Source organism: Procambarus clarkii, chromosome 13, assembly GCF_040958095.1.
Source record: "Procambarus clarkii isolate CNS0578487 chromosome 13, FALCON_Pclarkii_2.0, whole genome shotgun sequence".
NCBI classification, from domain to species: domain Eukaryota; kingdom Metazoa; phylum Arthropoda; class Malacostraca; order Decapoda; family Cambaridae; genus Procambarus; species Procambarus clarkii.
Genome location: NC_091162.1, coordinates 16,951,231 through 16,972,075, shown reverse-complemented (window position 1 = coordinate 16,972,075; position 20,845 = coordinate 16,951,231). Strand labels below are relative to the sequence as shown.

Genomic DNA, 20,845 nt, shown 5'->3' with positions numbered 1-20,845 from the left:
GATAAGTAAGCCGTGGATAACTTGCGGGATTAGTAAGCCGTGGATAACTTGCGGGATAAGTAAGCCGTGGATAACTTGCGGGATAAGTAAGCCGTGGATAACTTGCGGGAAAAGTACGCCGTGGATAACTTGCGGGATAAGTACGCCTTGGATAACTTGCGGGATAAGTACACCTTGGATAAGTACCTTGCGGGATAAGAGCCGTGTGAGCAAGCAACCGTTTGATCACAGATTGAGGATATGGGGGAGATACTCCGTAGCCAGGCTCGTGGCCAGCCTTCCCCGGTGTCTCCGGCACGTAGAGACGCTTGGGCTTAACCCTGGAAACACAAACCGAAACTGTCTCTATTTTCCGCTTGTTACAACTTGTAATAAAGTTGTTACATCTTGGCTTAACGTGTTTATGACGTATTAGAACGTTGTTACAACTTGCTATATTGGTTGTTATAACTGGTTAGGAGGTGTTAAAACTTGTTCGAACGTTGTACCAACGTCGTAGTTTCGGTGTGTGTTTGGCGGGAAGCCCCTCTTCATTTGAAAGTAAACAAATGATTGGGAGCTAGTGACCTGTTGTGGGTCGCTTCCTGCCCCCCGACACTGGGTACAAAATATAATAATAATAATTTATCTAGGTAAAAGTACATGCATACAAAATGAGTTACAAACTGAAACTTGGATTTCTAGATATCAGTATATCTAGATCTATATCTAGCATATACTATATATCTAGATATATATATCTAGTATATACTATATATCTACATATATATATCTAGTATATACTATATATCTAGATATATATATATATCTAGTATATACTATATATCTAGATCTAGTATATATTATGCCTAAAGCCACTAATACGCACAGCGTTTCTGACAAGAATTATCTGGGGAATATCTGGGGAAATATCTAGGGAAATATCTGGGGAATACCTGGGGAAATATCTGGGAAATATCTAGGGGAATATCTAGAGAATATAATGGTTACCATTCCTTCCCTATCGAGATGTTTACACTGCATCGTGAGGGAGGAATTGTCTGGACTAAATCACCCCAATTAGAATGACGGTAGTTAGTGGAACTAACCACGAAGGAGACTACGAATGTAAGAATCGAGGAAATAACGATGGATAGAGGTGATGATTCTAGAGATAAACAAGGGAGAAAAATAGTTAGAGATAAGATAAGGTTGATGGAGATGCTGAGAGATAAAGTTAGTGAAGATGGTGAGGGGGAAAATAGGTTTCAATATGTTGGCAAAAATGTTGAAATTAAATAAAGCATAAAACATAAGCAACATACAATTCTGATATATGACATTAAATATGCTTTAGTAAATAATAATAATTATGATGAAATGGGTAAAGATAAAAAAAGACAATGTAGATGAAATTGATGAATGGAGGAAAAAATGAGAACCATTCATAGCTCTGAAAATTTGTTTATGTTTCCCCCTCCGAGATGTAAATCACATTATAGAAAACGTTCAAAGCTGAGAGAGAGAGAACTGAGAAGTATTGTAAGGCAGACTAGGGAAAGTTTAATTTGGCTCTTACTTTCCGTAGCAACCCTCGCGTAAGCGGCTGAAGTGAAAATTTGTATTCTTGAAGGCTGGGCGACACAAGGAAAATACTGTATACATTGTGAGGTGTACCTCGCTTCTCGGTGTATGTACGCTGGGAGTTTTAGTCCTGGACGATGCGGGACAGAAATGGTTGGGCACATTTCATTTCACCTAATGCATCTGTTCACCTAGCAGCAAGTAGGTATTCAGGAGTTAGTCAGCTGGTTGTGGGGTTGCACCCTGAATGGGGTCAGTAATTCAACCTGGGGAAAAGGCGGGGGGACGTCGATATAAGCCTAATGTGTATAAATACACGCTGGCTTCCTGTCCCCCGACACAGTGAATTATTTTTATTTGAATTATGTTTAGATCATGATAGACTGAATTTAGCTGATGGTCACGATCTATCTAGTGGCCTCCTTGGGGACAGGAAGCTGGCGCCTTGTCAAAGATACCCTTATTTTTCCGAAGGACTTTGTCCATCTGGCTTTTGAACTGCAGTAAAATGTCTAGGCCTTTTCGGCTTCGGCGGGTAGGCGGTTCCATGGGTTTATAACCCTGTGGGTGAAAAAAAAAAACATCTGTTTTCAGTCCTACATTGTGGCTTGTTGAACTTGAAGCTGTTGTCTCCCCTTGTGTGCATTACATTTGACTTCTAAAGAAGTGATCTGTATTAAAACTACCTCCAACATGTTCAGTATTAACATAAGCAACAGGGCTCCAGCGACTATAAGAAATATTGCCGGAACAACCGTGGACATCTTCAAGAGAAAACTGGACTGTTTTCTAAGAGAACTTCCGGATCAGCCGGGCTGTGGTGGGTATGTGGGCCTGTGGGCCGCTCCAAGCAACAGCCTGGTGGACCACACTCTCACAAGTCGAACCTGGCCTCGGACCGGACTTGGGGAGTAGAAGAACTCCCAGAACCCCATCAAGCAGGTATCAAGGAGCATATAATCTCCTCACACAAATAGTCAACAGGTATAAGGACAACAGAAGACTCGACATCAGCGAGGCACTACACATCAAAAAGTCAAGACCAGCGATCAACAGCCAGTTAACACATAATTACATTCTACCCACTTCAAGACCCCGAACCAACACAGAGACAGTAGAAGCAAGAACATAGGGATTTAATGGCTTATTAATATCCAGTATGCCATTCATCCACTTGTTCATCTCAATCACGTCCTGTACCACCTCACCCCAAGCGAATATAAGCTTTGGCAGAGCATGACAAATTTGTCTTTGAATATGTAAGGAGTGCCTTGCGAAACGCATCCCTAGGCGTCAGACCATAATATAGTGTGAAAATGAAACTTTGGAGAGTTAATTTTTCAATTTCCCTCGACTCAATATTTCCCTCGACTCAATATTTCACATATATTAATACATCTAAAGTCTTTGAAAATGTAATAAGTCAGACTAGAAATAAAAATGAATTTTGGAGAATTGATTTTTCAATTACCATCGACAGTGAAAGGAAACAAAAAATATTGAGAAAATTCGTGTTAGAATTATTAATCTTACCTTTTCGGTTATATTCAACAACATATGTTTACAAGAAAGACTGCTACCAAAATATACTAATATTTAATAGTAGTAATGAACCATACATATATATATATATATATATATATATATATATATATATATATATATATATATATATATATATATATATATATATATATATATATATATATATGTGTGTGTGTGTGTATATCACCAAAATAAACACGTGATTAAAAATGTGATAGTGTCAGACCACGGAGGAAAATTGAAACAGGAATTTCCTTAAGTACTTTCGTATATTAATACATCTTCAGAAGGAGTCTTTACTCCTTCTGAAGATGTATTAATATACGAAAGTACTTAAGGAAATTCCTGTTTCAATTCTTCCTTCGTGGTCTGACACACTCATATGTATATATATATATTAATATATATTAATATAAAAATATATATACATATGTAATGTTAAATATATTAAGGACTCAGTGTTAGGAATCTTACAGATCTTACGGTTAATAGTATTGTAAGTTGACTGAGAGACGAACTACGCATCAATTTGGCTTTTGTTTGATACGTGGGCGTTTTTTAAATGTACTCTGGGAGGATGGGTGGGGGAGGGGGGGTGTGGGTGTGTGTGGGCGCGCACTGGGCGGGCTGCTGGTGGGTGGCCATTCACTGACGTGGGCGTAGGCGTAGTAGTAATGAACCATACATCGATAAGGACCTCAAGCAGAGCTGTTGTGTGTGTGTGTACTCATCTAGTTGTATTCACCTAGTTGTGCTTGCGGGGGTTGAGCTCTGCTCTTTCGGCACGCCTCTCAACTGTCAATCAATCAACTGTTACTAACTACTAATTTTTTCACACTCGGACACACACACACACACACACACACACACACACACACACACACACACACACACACACACACACACACACACACACACACACAGGAAGCAGCCCATAACAGCTGCCTTAACTCCCAGATATCTGTTTACTACTAGGTAACAGTAAATATCTGTTTATATCTGCTGGCATCAGGGTGAAAGAAACTCTGCCCATTTTGTTTCCGCCATTACCGGGGATCGAACCCGGATCTAGATATGACAAGAAAGTATACGTACTACCCTTGACCTCTTGTTCTAATACTATTATGAACATTCACATCAGTTCTCCTAGTAAGTATTTGATGTCTCCATCATGTCTCAGCTCTTTCTTCTCTGGCATTGTTTTGTCTACATAATTTACTTTTTCTTCGTTCCCCCTCCATTCTACTCGTTGGAAACTGTTTGTGACCTTTCCAGGTTACGGGGTTTTACGTCGGGAATGCATACTCTAGGACTGGTCTTACGTACGTGGTGTAAATGGCTTTGAAGGCTCCTTCGTTAGCTAGATATGTTTAGGGGACCTAGATATGTTTACTCGAGGACCGGGCCGCGGGGACACTAAAAAAGCCCCGAAATCATCTCAAGATAACCTCAAGATAACTTCAAGAGGGGTGTTGGGGGAGGGGGGGGGAAATGGTGTCCAGTATACATTTGTTGGTCCTCGCTGTAATGATTAGTAAAAATGAAAGAGAGTTCATAGGTGGTAAATCGTCTGTTTTCTCAATATATTATCTGGAAGGTCAGTTCAAGAGGCTTGTTTGACGAACAAGAGAGAGGGGGGGGGGGTAAGGGGGGAGACGGACAAGAGATAGGACAATGGTAGTCAGCGGGAGACCTGACTCCACACACACACACACACACACACACACACACACACACACACACACACACACACACACACACACACACACACACACACACCATCAATATAGCCAGGTGCCTGGACACACATGCCCTCACCTCACACCCTTGCTGGTCGTAGCTCCTGACACTCCTCCAGCAGGCAGGGAACCAGCCAGACCCCCTCACACGTCACCAAGGTAAGCCACTACTACACTTGCACCACCACCCAACCCATCCCACCACACACACACACACAACCTAACCCAACCCACCACACACACGCTCTCTCCTTTTTTACTGGTAAACATAACATAATCGAGGAAACTGCAGTAGCCCTATTGGCCTCTATACGAGGCAGCTGCTCCTATTTATATCAACCCAAACTCATTTAATGTCTAACCTACGTTTGAAACAATCCCTCAATCTCACGTCAAAATGATACCCGGGAATGTGTTCCTATAAGTCATGAACCGTCTTTCTAGACCAGTACTTACCCAGGATTTTCGCCTTAATACCCACTTTAATTTAATTTCCTCTCGTGGGTTTCAGTTCCATTTCAGTTCGAAGATTCCACCCCTAAGGCTGGTCTTCATTAGTAATGAGGCGTATGTTGCTAATTAGCCCCCCACAAGCTAAGTGACGTTGTCCTACATTATCTCGTCTGAAGCGTGACCCCGGAAGCTGATTTAATGAGCTCGTGATTACCTTTTCATTAGGAATAAACTTTATTTCGTGTTAAGGTGCCATCGTAAGTACAAGAGGGAGCTGGAGGCTACTGTGTGCCAGAGCCTTTATGTGCCTTTATGTGCCTGGAGCCTTTATGTGCCTGGAGCCTTTATGTGCTCCCTTGACTTAATTGAAAACGATGTCTGCATCTGGGCTCGGAGATGAATGTCCGCCGATTGAGTAATGTAAGGTGGTGGTTGTTATAGATTCAGCTACTCGGAACAGGTTCCAAGTAGCACGGGCTATGGTGAGCCCGCAACTTACCTGGCACAGGAGCAGGGCAAGTAGCATGTAATGTAAGGGGTTGACAAGACTGAAGTGTGTGGATTGGTGAAAAGTGTAGGAGGGGAGGGGGGGATGGGAAGGGAATTTTCAGGGGAAAGCGCCAAGCCATTACATAAGAACAAAGGTAACTGCAGAAGGCCTATAGGCCCATACGAGGCAGCTCCTATCTATAACCACCCAATCCCACTCATATAGGTGTCCAACCCGCGCTTGAAACAATCGAGGGACTCCACCTCCACCACGTTACAACCACGTTATTACGCCTGTGTAGGATTTGGAAAGGGTCGGGATAGGGATTTGGGATGGGACGGGGGGGGGGGGAAATAAAATTTGAAGTGTATCAGCATAAAAATCTAAACAACGGATATCAATTCTAAAGACGAGTCCATATCTACTTCAAGGGTGACACACACACACACACACACACACACACACACACACACACACACACACACACACACACACACACACACACACACACACAACCTAACCTGCATACCATGCAAGCTGATGGAGAAGATTGTGCGAAAAAAACTAGTGGAGCATCTGGAGCGAAGGAACTTTGTAACACAGCATCAACATGGGTTCAGGGATGGCAGGTCCTGCCTCACAGGGTTACTTGAATTCTACGACCAGGCAACAAAAATAAGGCAAGAAAGAGAAGGGTGGGCAGACTGCATATTTTTGGATTGTCAGAAAGCCTTTGATACAGTGCCACACAAGAGGCTAGTGCGAAAGTTGGAGATGCAGGCTGGAGTGAGAGGGAAGGTACTCCGGTGGATAGAGGAATACCTAAGCAACAGGAGACAACGAGTCTGTGTGAGGGGTGAAGTCTCAGATTGGCGAGACGTCACAAGTGGAGTCCCGCAGGGGTCAGTCCTCGGACCTATACTGTTTCTGGTATATGTAAATGATCTCCCAGAGGGTATAGATTCGTTCCTCTCAATGTTTGCCGACGATGCAAAAATTATGAGGAGGATTGAAACAGAGGATGATAGTAGGAGGCTACAAGATGACCTGGATAGACTGAGTGAATGGTCCAACAAATGGCTGTTGAAGTTCAACCCGAGTAAATGCAAAGTAATGAAACTAGGCAGTGGAAACAGGAGGCCAGGCACAGGATACAGAATAGGAGATGAAGTACTTAATGAAACAGACAGAGAGAAAGATCTAGGAGTTGATATCACACCAAACCTGTCTCCTGAAGCCCACATAAAGAGAATAACGTCTGCGGCATATGCGAGGCTGGCTAACATCAGAACGGCGTTCAGGAACCTGTGTAAGGAATCATTCAGAATCTTGTACACCACATATGTAAGACCAATCCTGGAGTATGCGGCCCCAGCATGGAGCCCGTACCTTGTCAAGCACAAGACGAAGCTGGAAAAAGTCCAAAGGTATGCTACTAGACTAGTCCCAGAACTAAGAGGCATGAGTTATGAGGAAAGGCTGCGGGAAATGCACCTCACGACACTGGAAGACAGAAGAGTAAGGGGGGACATGATCACAACCTACAAAATCCTCAGGGGAATCGACCGGGTAAACAAGGACGAACTTTTCAACACTGGTGGGACGCGAACAAGGGGACACAGGTGGAAGCTGAGTACCCAAATGAGCCACAGAGACGTTAGAAAGAACTTTTTCAGTGTCAGAGTAGTTAGCAAATGGAATGCATTAGGAAGTGATGTGGTGGAGGCTGACTCCATTCACAGTTTCAAATGTAGATATGATAGAGCCCAATAGGCTCAGGAATCTGTACACCAGTTGATTGACGGTTGAGAGGCGGGACCAAAGAGCCAGAGCTCAACCCCCGCAAGCACAATTAGGTGAGTACAATTAGGTGAGTACACACGCACACACACACACAGAGGCGGGACCAAAGAGCCAGAGCTCAACCCCCGCAAACACAACTAGGTGAGTACAAACAGGTGATTACACATGTGAGGATGAAGAACCGACGAGGTTTCGGTCCGTCCCGGACCATTATCAGCCTTGTAAGGGAAAAAGAATGATTGATTGATTGAAGATTAAGCCACCCAAGAGGTGTGTGGCCATGAATATCCACCGCGGGTAAGTGGTGGATATTTTGGAATGAATGTATACTGTGTGCTCAGGTGGCATTTAAATCGTCAGTCCTCACTATGTGGCTGCTATGGCGGGGGGAGGATATTGCTTGACAGTATCTATGAGGGTGTCTCCAGCTGCTGGACACCTTTCTTGACCAGAAGAGTGGCAGTGTTGATGGCTTCAGAAAGAGAATGGTTGTTGTTGTTGTTGTTTAAGATTCAGCTACTGGGGAAGCAAAAGTTGCAAGTAGCACGGGCTATGGTGAGCCCGTAGTGGACTTACCTGGCACAGGAGCGGGGCTGTAACTGGTGATTGTGTTGCAGTAGTGTCAGTAATGTGAGGAGGTACGCCACGGTCAGCCACATGCTGCTACTGTCACGTCTCGCTAACTGAGCACCCCCTGACGTCGGCCACCTGGCCACATTTTCCCCTTCTCTGATATTTTCTCATTTTCCTTCGCTCTGAATTGCATGCAATTGAGCGGTGATTAAGCGAACGAGGTCGGTCTATATTGCGACAATATAAGACGCCTTTGTGTCCGAGCGGTCTCGGATTTAACGAAGTGGCGAGTTTAGAAAGTTGTTCAAAGACTTCAATTTTCTCCTTGCGCGCCGCGGTCCGGGGTGGAGCAGCGGTGGCGGCGGCGTGTCTAAGACACGGCGGAGGGGCTGCAAGTGGGGCTGTTGCAACACTAGCCGCGACCCCTCACTTGTCGGGCCGTCCAACAAAATGCTTTTGCCTGGCCGTGCAAGACAAGTGCTGCAGGTGAACTGTTATTAGCAGGTCGGTAACGCAAGGTATATTTATATATACCAAGGTATACAACGTTTGTATTATATGAGAAGTGTGTAGAGTTGTGAATAAGGAACGGAGAGAGAGAGAGAGAGAGGAAGTAGAAGGTAGTAGAGGATCTACTAGAGGTAGTAGAAGTAGAAGGGTGGCCCTCCTAGTGGCCCTGTCCAGTTATTTTGATGACCGTTGTTATTTGATACTGCTTGTTGATGGGGTTAGGTTAGGTTAGGTTAGGTTAGGTGAGGTGAGGTTAGGTTAGGTTAGGTTAGGTTAGGTTAGGTTAGGCTAGGTTAGGTTAGGTTAGGTTAGGTTAGGTTAGGCTAGGTTAGGTGAGGTTAGGTTAGGTTAGGTTAGGTTAGGTTAGGTTAGTAAGGTTAGGTTAGGCTAGGTTAGGCTAGGTTAGGTTAGTAAGGACATAATGAAGGCAACTGCATTAGGCCTATTGGCCCATACGAGGCAGCTCCTATTTATATCCACCCAAACTCATTCATATATATATGTCTAACCTGCGCTTGAAACAATCATTCGATCCCGGTAATTTGTTTCATACACCATCAAATATTTTCAGACCAGTATTTACCCCAGGTCTTTCCTGAATGTCAACTTCTGCAGCTTACAAAGAGCTTACAGTAGCGTGGTTCAGTCTTGGTATGGAGTGATCAGTGGTTCTTGGAGACGGTAGTGAATGTTTTTAAAGTCTTACGTAATCATAGGGAGCCGGTCGGCCGAGCGGACAGCACGCTGGACTTGTGATCCTGTGGTCCTGGGTTCGATTCCAGGCGCCGGCGAGAAACAATGGGCAGAGTTTCTTTCACCCTATGCCCCTGTTACCTAGCAGTAAAATAGGTACCTGGGTGTTAGTCAGCTGTCACGGGCTGCTTCCTGGGGGTGGAGGCCTGGTCGAGGACCGGGCCGCGGGGACACTAAAGCCCCGAAATCATCTCAAGATAACCTCAAGATAGATCATTTCTATTATAAATATTATTTAAATATAAATCTGTCTACTCTCAGAATTTTAAGATAAAACTGTTATCATTTGAGACAAATTTAAGTGGCGAAGAATGGAGGAAGATCCTCTGTTGTGTTTTCTTAATCCTGTTGCAGTCTTCAGGGAAGGGAATAATCAAGGGGGAAAGCGCCAAGCCATTACGGCTATATAGCAGTTGGAAGGGGGGGTCAGGATAAGGATTTGGGGATGGGACGGAGGGAAGGAATGGTGCCCAACCCACTTGCAAGACGGTCTGGGAATGGAACGCCGACCTGCATGAAGCAAGACCGTCGCTCTACCGTCCAGCCCCAAGGGTTCAGAGAAGGCATATGTCATCTGGGTCACTCCTTGACGTGATCGCTAACTTTAGCATTTACAAAATCAACTTTGACCTGTTTCTGCCAGGGATCAATGTCCCCCCGCGGCCCGGTCTCTGCTCAGGCTGTCTGGTTGTTGGGCCGGTCAACCAGGCTGTTAAACGCAGCTGCCTGCAGCCTGACGTCTGAATCACAGCCTTAACCATGATTAAATCACTCTGAATATAATATTAGTTTAATGACTGGTAATTACTGTATCGTAGGAAAGATCTATTTGCCACTCCGTAGCAAAATGCAACTGTTTTGCCTAACTGGAAACGTACGAATCAAACAACTCGCCTATCCTATCTAGCTTAATACATAGAAAACGTTAATGTTTATCAAATTGATCAATTTGATCAATATTAATGATTTAACAAATTGATCAATATATAAATTTACAAATCAAATTGAAGATTTTATTTTTATTTAGATATTGACATTAAAAGGAAATTATTTCTCTTATGTGATCTTTAATTCAGAGTAGCATTGTCGCGTAAGATAAGACAATCTTAGAAATCCTGTTCATAATATCAGGTATTTTTATATGATTATGTAACACACACACACACGCACGCACGCACGCACGCACGCACGCACGCACGCACGCACACACACACACACACACACACACACACACACACACACACACACACACACGCACGCACGCACGCACACACACACACACACACACACACACACACACGCACGCACGCACGCACGCACGCACGCACACACACACACACACACACACACACACACACACACACACACGCACACGCACACGCACTAGGGGACACAGGTGGAAACTGAGTGCCCAAATGAGCCACAGAGATATTAGAAACAACTTTTTTAGTGTCAGAATGGTTGACAAATGGAATGCATTAGGAAGCAATGTGGTGGAGGCTGACTCCATACACAGTTTCAAGTGTAGATATGACAGAGCCCAATAGGCTCAGGAACCTGTACACCTGTTGATTGACGGTTGAGAGGCGGGACCAAAGAGCCAGAGCTCAACCTCCGCAAGCACAACTAGGTGTGTACACACTCTCACACGAAATGCATATATGCTGGTTACCATTGTAAATAGGTAGGAGGCCTGGTCGAGAACCGGGCCGCGGGGACGATTAGCCCCGAAATCATCACAAGATTAACGTCTGTGGTAGAAAAAAATAGATTTGTACTCACCAAGTTGTGCTTGCTGGGGGTTGAGCTTCGGCTCTTTGGCCCTGCGTCTCAACCGTCAATAAACTGTGGTACGGGTTTCTAAGCGTATTGGGCACTATCACATCCATATTGAAACTGTGTACCTATGTGTTTATAGTGTGTGCGCGCGCGCAAGCATTTCTATTGATTACCTAGTTAAAACCTAGTTACGTAGTTATTACCTAGGTTACTTAGTTACCTAGTAAATCGAGGTTAGATTTGTGCTTAAGTTACTGTTAATGTCTAGTTATAAATAAATAATAACTAAAAGAAATGGACATATTTCTGTTAAATCCAATACACAGAAATATCTGTAAAACACATGATAGGCTAATGCATAGACAACGTTAATATTTATCAAATTGATCAACATTAATGTGTTAAAAAAACAGATATTTCTATTTTTCTATGCATTGGCATCATGTGTTGTACAGATATTTCTCCAGCATCAAATGTGAAGTGGTTAAAGGTAGCCAGAAGCGTACGAGCCCACACAACCCACCTAACACGTCAAGATCAATGTTCTTTATCCAGCGGAAAGCCTCGTTAAGCAGGCCATGAGTCACAATAACGTGGCTAAAGTATGTTGACCAGACCACACACTAGAAGGTGAAGGGACGACGACGACGTTTCGGTCTGTCCTGGACCATTCTCAAGTCGATTGTGACTTGAGAATCGACGCAAGTCGATTCACAATCGACTTGAGAAAGGTCCAGGACGGACCGAAACGTCGTCGTCCCTTCACCTTCTAGTGTGTGGTCTGGTCAACAGCCTCGTTAAAAAAAAATGACGCTGTAGTCAGTAGCGTCAAAACTGCTGTGCATTAAATATGAAGACAGGTTCACTACGGTGCTTTAGTGAACTTCAAAGCACCGTATTATTGAAGCTTCGATTAGGCTAGGATCTTGAGGTTATCTTGAGATGATTTCAGGGCTTTTAGTGTCCCCGGGGCCCGGTCCTCGACCAGGCCTCCACCCCCAGGAAGCAGCCCGTGACAGCTGACTAACACCCAGGTACCTATTTTACTGCTAGGTAACATAGGATGAAAGAAACTCTGCCCATTGTTTCTTTCCGGCGCCCGGGATCGAACCCGGGACCACAGGCTCACAAGTCCAGCGTGCTGTCCGCTCGGCCGGCCGGCCGGCTTCCTGGATAGTTACAATGGCTAGTACGCTTTTCGGTCTTACGCAGAACCACTTCAAATTGAACGCTCGAGGGATCTTGAGCGCTCGAGTGATCTTGAGCGCTCGAGTGATCTTGAACGCTCGAGTGATCTTGAGCGCAGGCAGACTTCGGGACGCCAACATGGCGCCCGTGACGGACAAGCCGAGCTTCCCAGAGAATTAAACAATAAAGAGAAAGTTGGCGCCATAATCTTGACGGGGCCCGGGTCCGGAGCGCGCACACCCCCGCACGAGCGCCAAACTAGGTAAGCCGGGCACACATTTGCATCTAGAGTGGACGGACCGCCCCGCGAAAAAGAAATGTGTGAGAAATATACGAGTTGAAATGTCGGGAGGTTTTTGTCTTTTCCTTTCATTAATGCGAAATGGAAACTTGTTGGGTGTGATAGAGACACACTTGGGAAGTCAAATGAGGGGGGGAAGTGTGTGTGTGTGTGTGTGTGTGTGTGTGTGTGTGTGTGTGTGTGTGTGTACTCACCTATTTGTGCTTGTGCTTGCGGGGGTTGAGCTTTGGCTCTTTGGTCCCGCCTCAACCCTGTGTGTGTTACTTCCTATTATGGGTGAGAAAGTGCAGGTAGTTTTATGGGGGGGGTGAGGTGGTTGTGTTGGGGGGGGGAAGGTATTGTGGTTATTGTGGTATAGGGAGAAAGCGGCTGTATTAAAAATAGGATAGAGTGATTTGTTCTCTTTAGTTAACCTCAAAAATGCTAGGCTCGCATTTTCTTAAAAGTTATCAGAGGTGAAAGAAAATGTACAGAGCTTTTCCAGGGGTGACTCTTCAATGGACGATTCCAACGCGGTTGTGGTGTTGAATGCTTGGAGATAGCCCGGAATTTCTCGTTAATCAGAAAGCTACCCAGATGAACTATAAACGCGCTTAAATAACAGGCAGAAGTTTATATATATAATATAAATATATAATATAATATATATAAATATATCTCCTCCCCCTTCTACTCTAATCAACAACTCTCACTCAGTAGGGCTAATTCTCTCTTTGAGTTCAGTTCCGCTTTAGTCCTTAAAGTCCGATGGCTGGCAGTCGCTATACTGCCCCCCCCTGTGTACCCCAGTGGGGAGGGGGGGGGAGGGGGTTAAGAGATGGATTTGGGGGGGGGGGGGGAGACCGGAATGGGGTGGTACAGATAGGTAGACAGGGAAGGGTGATTGATAGACAGTGGGTGGATGGGCAGAAGGAGTGAGACAGACAGGGGGGGGGGATGGTTGAGAGAGAGAGAGACGGGGCCAGAGAGGAATGTTTTGAGTGACAGGTACGACGTAGGTAGACAGGAAGGAAAGTAGACAGGTATGAAAGGACAGAGAGTCCTACAGCTTCCCATCGCCGTGTGTCGTGCGCTCCGTCTCTGTCCTGTCGGTACTGTTTTGTGGGAAACAAACTTTGTTGTGGATTGTTGAGTCGGGGCCCCGGACGGTGGCCGGGGCCTCGGACGGTGGCCGGGGCCTCGGACGGTGGCCGGGGCCCCGGACGGTGGCCGGGGCCTCGGACGGTGGCCGGGGCCTCGGACGGTGGCCGGGTCCTCGGACGGTGGCCGGGGCCTCGGACGGTGGCCGGGGGGGTGAGACATGATTATATTCACCAGACACTCAGGTCAAGGGTCAAAGGTCAAGGTGAGCGCCACCTGCAGCAGTTTGATTAGCATATATATATATATATATATATATATATATATATATATATATATATATATATATATATATATATATATATATATATATATATATATATATATATGTCGTACCTAATAGCCAGAACGCACTTCTCAGCCTACTATTCAAGGCCCGATTTGCCTAATATGCCAAGTTTTCATGAATTAATGTTTTTTCGTCTACCTAACCTACCTAACCTAACCTAACCTAGCTTTTTTTGGCTACCTAACCTAACCTTACCTATAAATATAGGTTAGGTTAGGTTAGGTAGGGTTGGTTAGGTTCGGTCATATATCTACGTTAATTTTAACTCCAATAAAAAAAAATTGACCTCATACATAGAGAAAAGGGTTGCTTTATCATTTGATAAGAAATAAATTATAGTAAATATAATAATTCAGGAAAACTTGGCTTATTAGGCAAATCGGGCCTTGCATAGTAGGCTGAGAAGTGCGTTCTGGCTACTAGGTATGACATATATATATATATATATATATATATATATATATATATATATATATATATATATATATATATATATATATATATGCATTAGAAAACTCTTAACCTCCCCCCCCTTTGAAGGATTCGAACCCGGTGAGCCAGGGCGTTTCATCACCCCCCTTGGCGTGTCCAGTACTATAACCGCTCAGCCAACAGATTGTACAAAAGTTTTGGAAAGTCGTCCTGGCTTTTAACTCCAATACCCGACAGCACTCGTTGCCTATTTTGGGCGGAGGTAGTTCATCAGATCACTTCAACATGCTGGGGAACGGATGGGTAACGTTTGTGCATCTAATCTTTATGGTAAGGCGCTATACGGGCGCCTGACAGCTGAGTGGACAGCGCTTCGGATTCGTAGTTCTGAGGTTCCGGGTTCGATCCCCGATGGAGGCGGAGACAAATGGGCAAAAAGTTTCTTTTATCATGATGCCCCCTGTTGCCTAGCGGTAAATAGGTACCTGGGAGTTAGACAGCTGCTACGGGCTGCTTCCTGGGGGTGTGTGTAACAAAAAGGAGGCCTGGTCGAGGACCGGGCCGCGGGGACGCTATGCCCCGAAATCATCTCAAGATAACTTCCCCCAATTCACTCATTCTCACTCCCTCCCCCCCCCCCCTTACTTCTCCCTCTCACTCCCCCCCCCCTCACCTCACCCCCTTACCCTCAATGAGTAGGCACTCCTCATGATCGACACGTACACCCCCCCCCCCCACACTCCTACATCTCTCCCCCCCCACACTCCTACATCTCTCCCCCTCCCCCCACACCCGTTCTCTTTCCTCCCTCATCTCCCCCCCCCCTTACTCCCCCCAGGCCCCACCCCCACCATCTCAGGTGACTGGGGACAGGTCACCAGCATCACTGGTCTCGGGTCTGTTCTCCTTCACCATTTGATTGTTTTCGCCCAATCGGTTCAGTTATTAGAACCAGGTGGTTTCTGAGAACGCGGTGGGGGGGGGGGGGGGTTAAGGTTCTGTGACCCGGTTGGTGGTTTCAGAGAACTATTGGGGGAGTAGACTTACCCTGGTGGAAGGAACTATACGGAATAGCTTTTTTTTTGGCCGTCGTTCCAGGCGCTGTCGACGAGTTTTCTTTATTGTGAATATAGGCCGAGTTATCTTTTTTTTTTTATTTAGGTACAGGGTAGCAAAGGTGATGGTTGAACCCAGACAACCATCAACCATCTCAACCCGCATGGTTGAGGGGGGGGGGATGGTTGGGGCGAGTGGTTGAGGGGGTTGGGATTTGAGGGGAGATGGGAGGGGAAGAGGGGGGGGGTAGTGATAGAGAGGGCATCAAGGTACCTGGGATGCTTTCGGACGTAGGTTCGAATCGTCGCCATGGTCCTTGTGGATTTGTTCATTGGATCAAGGTAACATCAAGGTAAGGGCAGGGTGGGGTGGGAAGGGGGAGATATATAGAGGGGGGGGGGGGTAATTAGCGCGGGTGAAGGGCAACTGGGGTTGATGGGATGACGCTTGAACGTTACCATGACAACAGTGACGTCATGGCCAGGTGACTCGACCTCCTCCCCCCCCCCCCTTGCTCCTTCCCTTATAACCCCCTCCCCCTATAACCCCTCCCCCTTTAACACCCCCTAGTCTCTCCCCCCGACCCCCAGTTTCCCTCTGCCACCACCCCTGCCTCACCCTCCTCCTTCCCCTCTTCCTCCTCATCCTTCCCTCTTCTCTATATACTTTTTGTTTTCGGAAATCAATGTTCTCGTGTGGTACCATTGTATCCTGGTCTCACGTGGTACCATTGCCTCCTGGTCTCATGGGGTACCATTGCCTCCTGGTCTCATGTGGTACCATTGCCTCCTGGTCTCATGGGGTACCATTGCCTCCTGGTCTCACGTGGTACCATTGCCTCCTGGTCTCATGGGGTACCATTGCCTCCTGGTCTCATGTGGTACCATTGCCTCCTGGTCTCATGGGGTACCATTGCCTCCTGATCTCACGTGGGTACCATTGCCTCTTGGTCTCATGGGGTACCATTGCCTCCTGGTCTCATGTGGTACCATTGCCTCCTGGTCTCATGGGGTACCATTGCCTCCTGGTCTCATGGGGTACCATTGCCTCTTGGTCTCATGGGGTACCATTGCCTCCTGGTCTCGTGTGGTACCATTGCCTCCTGGACTCGTGTGGTACCATTGTATCCTGGTCTCACGTGGTACCATTGCCTCCTGGTCTCATGGGGTACCATTGCCTCCTGGTCTCGTGTGGTACCATTGCCTCCTGGTCTCACGTGGTACCATTGCCTCCTGGTCTCATGGGGTACCATTGTATCCTGGTCTCACGTGGTACCATTGCCTCCTGGTCTCACGTGGTACCATTGCCTCCTGGTCTCATGGGGTACCATTGCCTCCTGGTCTCGTGTGGTACCATTGCCTCCTGGTCTCATGGGGTACCATTGCCTCCTGGTCTCATGGGGTACCATTGCCTCCTGGTCTCATGGGGTACCATTGTATCCTGGTCTCACGTGGTACCATTGCCTCCTGGTCTCACGTGGTACCATTGCCTCCTGGTCTCATGGGGTACCATTGTATCCTGGTCTCACGTGGTACCATTGCCTCCTGGTCTCACGTGGTACCATTGCCTCCTGGTCTCATGGGGTACCATTGCCTCCTGGTCTCGTGTGGTACCATTGCCTCCTGGTCTCATGGGGTACCATTGCCTCCTGATCTCACGTGGGTACCATTGCCTCTTGGTCTCATGGGGTACCATTGCCTCCTGGTCTCACGTGGTACCATTGCCTCCTGGTCTCATGTGGTACCATTGCCTCCTGGTCTCACGTGGTACCATTGCCTCCTGGTCTCATGGGGTACCATTGCCTCCTGGTCTCACGTGGTACCATTGCCTCCTGGTCTCATGTGGTACCATTGCCTCCTGGTCTCACGTGGTACCATTGCCTCCTGGTCTCATGGGGTACCATTGCCTCCTGGTCTCACGTGGTACCATTGCCTCCTGGTCTCACGTGGTACCATTGCCTCCTGGTCTCATGGGGTACCATTGCCTCCTGGTCTCGTGTGGTACCATTGCCTCCTGGTCTCATGGGGTACCATTGCCTCCTGATCTCACGTGGGTACCATTGCCTCTTGGTCTCATGGGGTACCATTGCCTCCTGGTCTCATGTGGTACCATTGCCTCCTGGTCTCATGGGGTACCATTGCCTCCTGGTCTCATGGGGTACCATTGCCTCTTGGTCTCATGGGGTACCATTGCCTCCTGGTCTCACGTGGTACCATTGCCTCCTGGTCTCATGGGGTACCATTGCCTCCTGGTCTCATGGGGTACCATTGCCTCCTGGTCTCATGGGGTACCATTGCCTCCTGGTCTCATGTGGTACCATTGCCTCCTGGACTCGTGTGGTACCATTGCCTCCTGGTCTCATGGGGTACCATTGCCTCCTGGTCTCATGGGGTACCATTGCCTCCTGGTCTCATGTGGTACCATTGCCTCCTGGTCTCATGGGGTACCATTGCCTCTTGGTCTCATGGGGTACCATTGCCTCCTGGTCTCATGTGGTACCATTGCCTCCTGGTCTCACGTGGTACCATTGCCTCCTGGTCTCATGGGGTACCATTGCCTCCTGGTCTCACGTGGTACCATTGCCTCCTGGTCTCATGTGGTACCATTGCCTCCTGGTCTCATGGGGTACCATTGCCTCCTGGTCTCACGTGGTACCATTGCCTCCTGGTCTCACGTGGTACCATTGCCTCCTGGTCTCATGTGGTACCATTGCCTCCTGGCCTCGTGTGGTACCACTCCCTCCTAGTCTCACATGGTAACATCTCCGTGTACAGATTTACAACCAGCCCCGCTAATAGTGTCCAATTGTACATTACTGCGTATCTCTCCCGCCTGCGCTGTAGAGAATTTAAATTTAGAAATTTTGAACGTGCCCATTAATTCAGATGTTTTATTGAATGTATTTATTCTGACAGTAAAAGCTCTCTGCGCGCTCTCCAGGCCACCCACTTCTCCCAAGTATGAATGCAACTGTTAGTGTGCACCATTGTGCTTCCTTAGAGAGCACTAGTGTCTTACAAAAAAAAAAAAGTAACATTATTAGTGTTTGAGAATGTTCTCTCGTTTGAAAAGTCCTCGTTATCCAACCTGTCGTTTTTCTTGCAGTTGGGGCAGCTACTTCATGTATATGTGTTCTTTGTAAGTAAGGTCGTAAAGTGTTATTATTATCGTTCTTTTGTGTGATTTGACTTTTATAAGTAGTTATTATTTGATATTTTCGTTTTTACGGGAGCGGGGGAGGTGGAAAGTGGCTTCGTGTAAATATAGTTTACACGTGGAAAGTGGCTGGTTGTTAATCTGTTTTCTGTGGTCCATTGGAAGACCTGATTTACATCTGTTTACACGTTTTCTGTTTCCCCCTGTGTTCTCTACTCTCGTGAAAATCCTAGCGGCCTCGGCAAAGGATGAGACAGTACCCTAGTTTGTATGGTTGTATGTGTCTTGATATGGGAATGAGAAAAAGTACTGAGTACCTTGGGGGGGGGGGAGGGGGGGGAATGAGTATTTCACGGCGGATAATCCTGATTTTAATTTGTTGACTGTTATGTTCTGGGTTCTGTCCGTTAGAAAATGAAAAGATACTTCTTTTCTAGATACTAGAAAAAGATACTAGACACTATATACTAGATTAAAAGATACTAGATTCCATTTGTGCGTGTTTTGTGTGCAATACCACCATGGTCATACACGCGCGCGCGCGCGCGCGCACACACACACACACACACACACACACACACACACACACACACACACACACACACACACACACACACACACACACACACACACACATACACACACACACATACACACACATACACACCAGTTGATTGACAGTTGAGAGGTGGGACCAAAGAGCCAAAGCTCAACCCTCGCAAGCACAAAAAGGTGAGTATACACACACACACACACACACACACACACACACACACACACACACACACACACACACACACACACACACACACACACACACACACACACACACTCACACACACACACACACACACACACACACACACACACACACACACACACACACACACTCACACACACACACACACACACACACACACACACACACACACACACACACAGACACACAGACACAGACACACACACACACACACACACACACACACACACACACACACACACACACACACACACACACACACACACACACACACACACACACGCAAGCTGCACGTCCCACTCCACCTGCTCTCACCACTAAATCCCAAAACGCTGAAAAAAAAACTCAAGGTGCTGATTTCCGCTGTTTTTTAAACGCAGTAAAGAGAGGCATAAGTATAGGTCATTACACCCTAGTCATTAGACCCTAGGTCATTACACCCTAGTCATTAGACCCTAGGTCATTACACCCTAGTCATTAGACCCTTATCTACAGGGTGCCCGGGAACGAGGGGGGGATATTCCCCCACCTTTATGATCCATCCACCTGGGGGCCTCGTAGCCTGGTGGATAGCGCGCAGGACTCGTAATTCTGTGGCGCGGGTTCGATTCCCGCACGAGGCAGAAACAAATGGGCAAAGTTTCTTTCACTCTAAATGCCCCTGTTACCTAGCAGTAAATAGGTACCTGGGAGTTAGTCAGCTGTCACGGGCTGCTTCCTGGGGGTGGAGGCCTGGTCGAGGACCGGGCCGCGGGGACACTAAAGCCCCGAAATCATCTCAAGATAACCATGTTGGGGAGGAACCGCTGAGTGAATGAACGATTGGGTTATCTTGAGAGGTTATCTTGAGATGATGATGTCGAGGCTTAGCGTCCCCGCGGCCCGGTCCTCGACCAGGCCTCCTTTTTTGTTACACATCCTCCCCCTCCCCTCCCCCAAGGAAGCAGCAGCCCGTAACAGCTGTTTAGCTCCCAGGTGCCTATTTACTGCTAGGGTGAACAGGGGCATCAGAGTGAAAGAAACTCTGCCCAGTGTAGATTGAATCAGTGTAATGTACTATTTTATATACAAATGAAGGATCTAGTGTAAAATTTAATGAGGATTTTTTTGTATGGGTGAAGCATAGTTTGTATTAATGAATATAAGGGGTTTTAAGTGTACGAATTAATACAATGAATAATTTGTAGGTAGTGAAAGAAGTGTTTAGTGAATTGGTAAATTAATGAAATGAATGAAGTACTGAATGAATAAGGGAATGTTGAAGTGCTTCCTGATTGGTGGGGGGGGGGGAGGTGGAAAGGAAGGGGGTAATGGG

General features: G+C 46.5%; 1 protein-coding gene across 16 annotated transcripts in view; it reads left to right on the top strand.

The window, feature by feature from the left end:
- Mef2 (myocyte enhancer factor 2) overlaps window positions 1-20,845 on the top strand; it is a 653,808-nt gene that overhangs the window by 271,972 nt on the left and 360,991 nt on the right. The window lies entirely within an intron of this gene.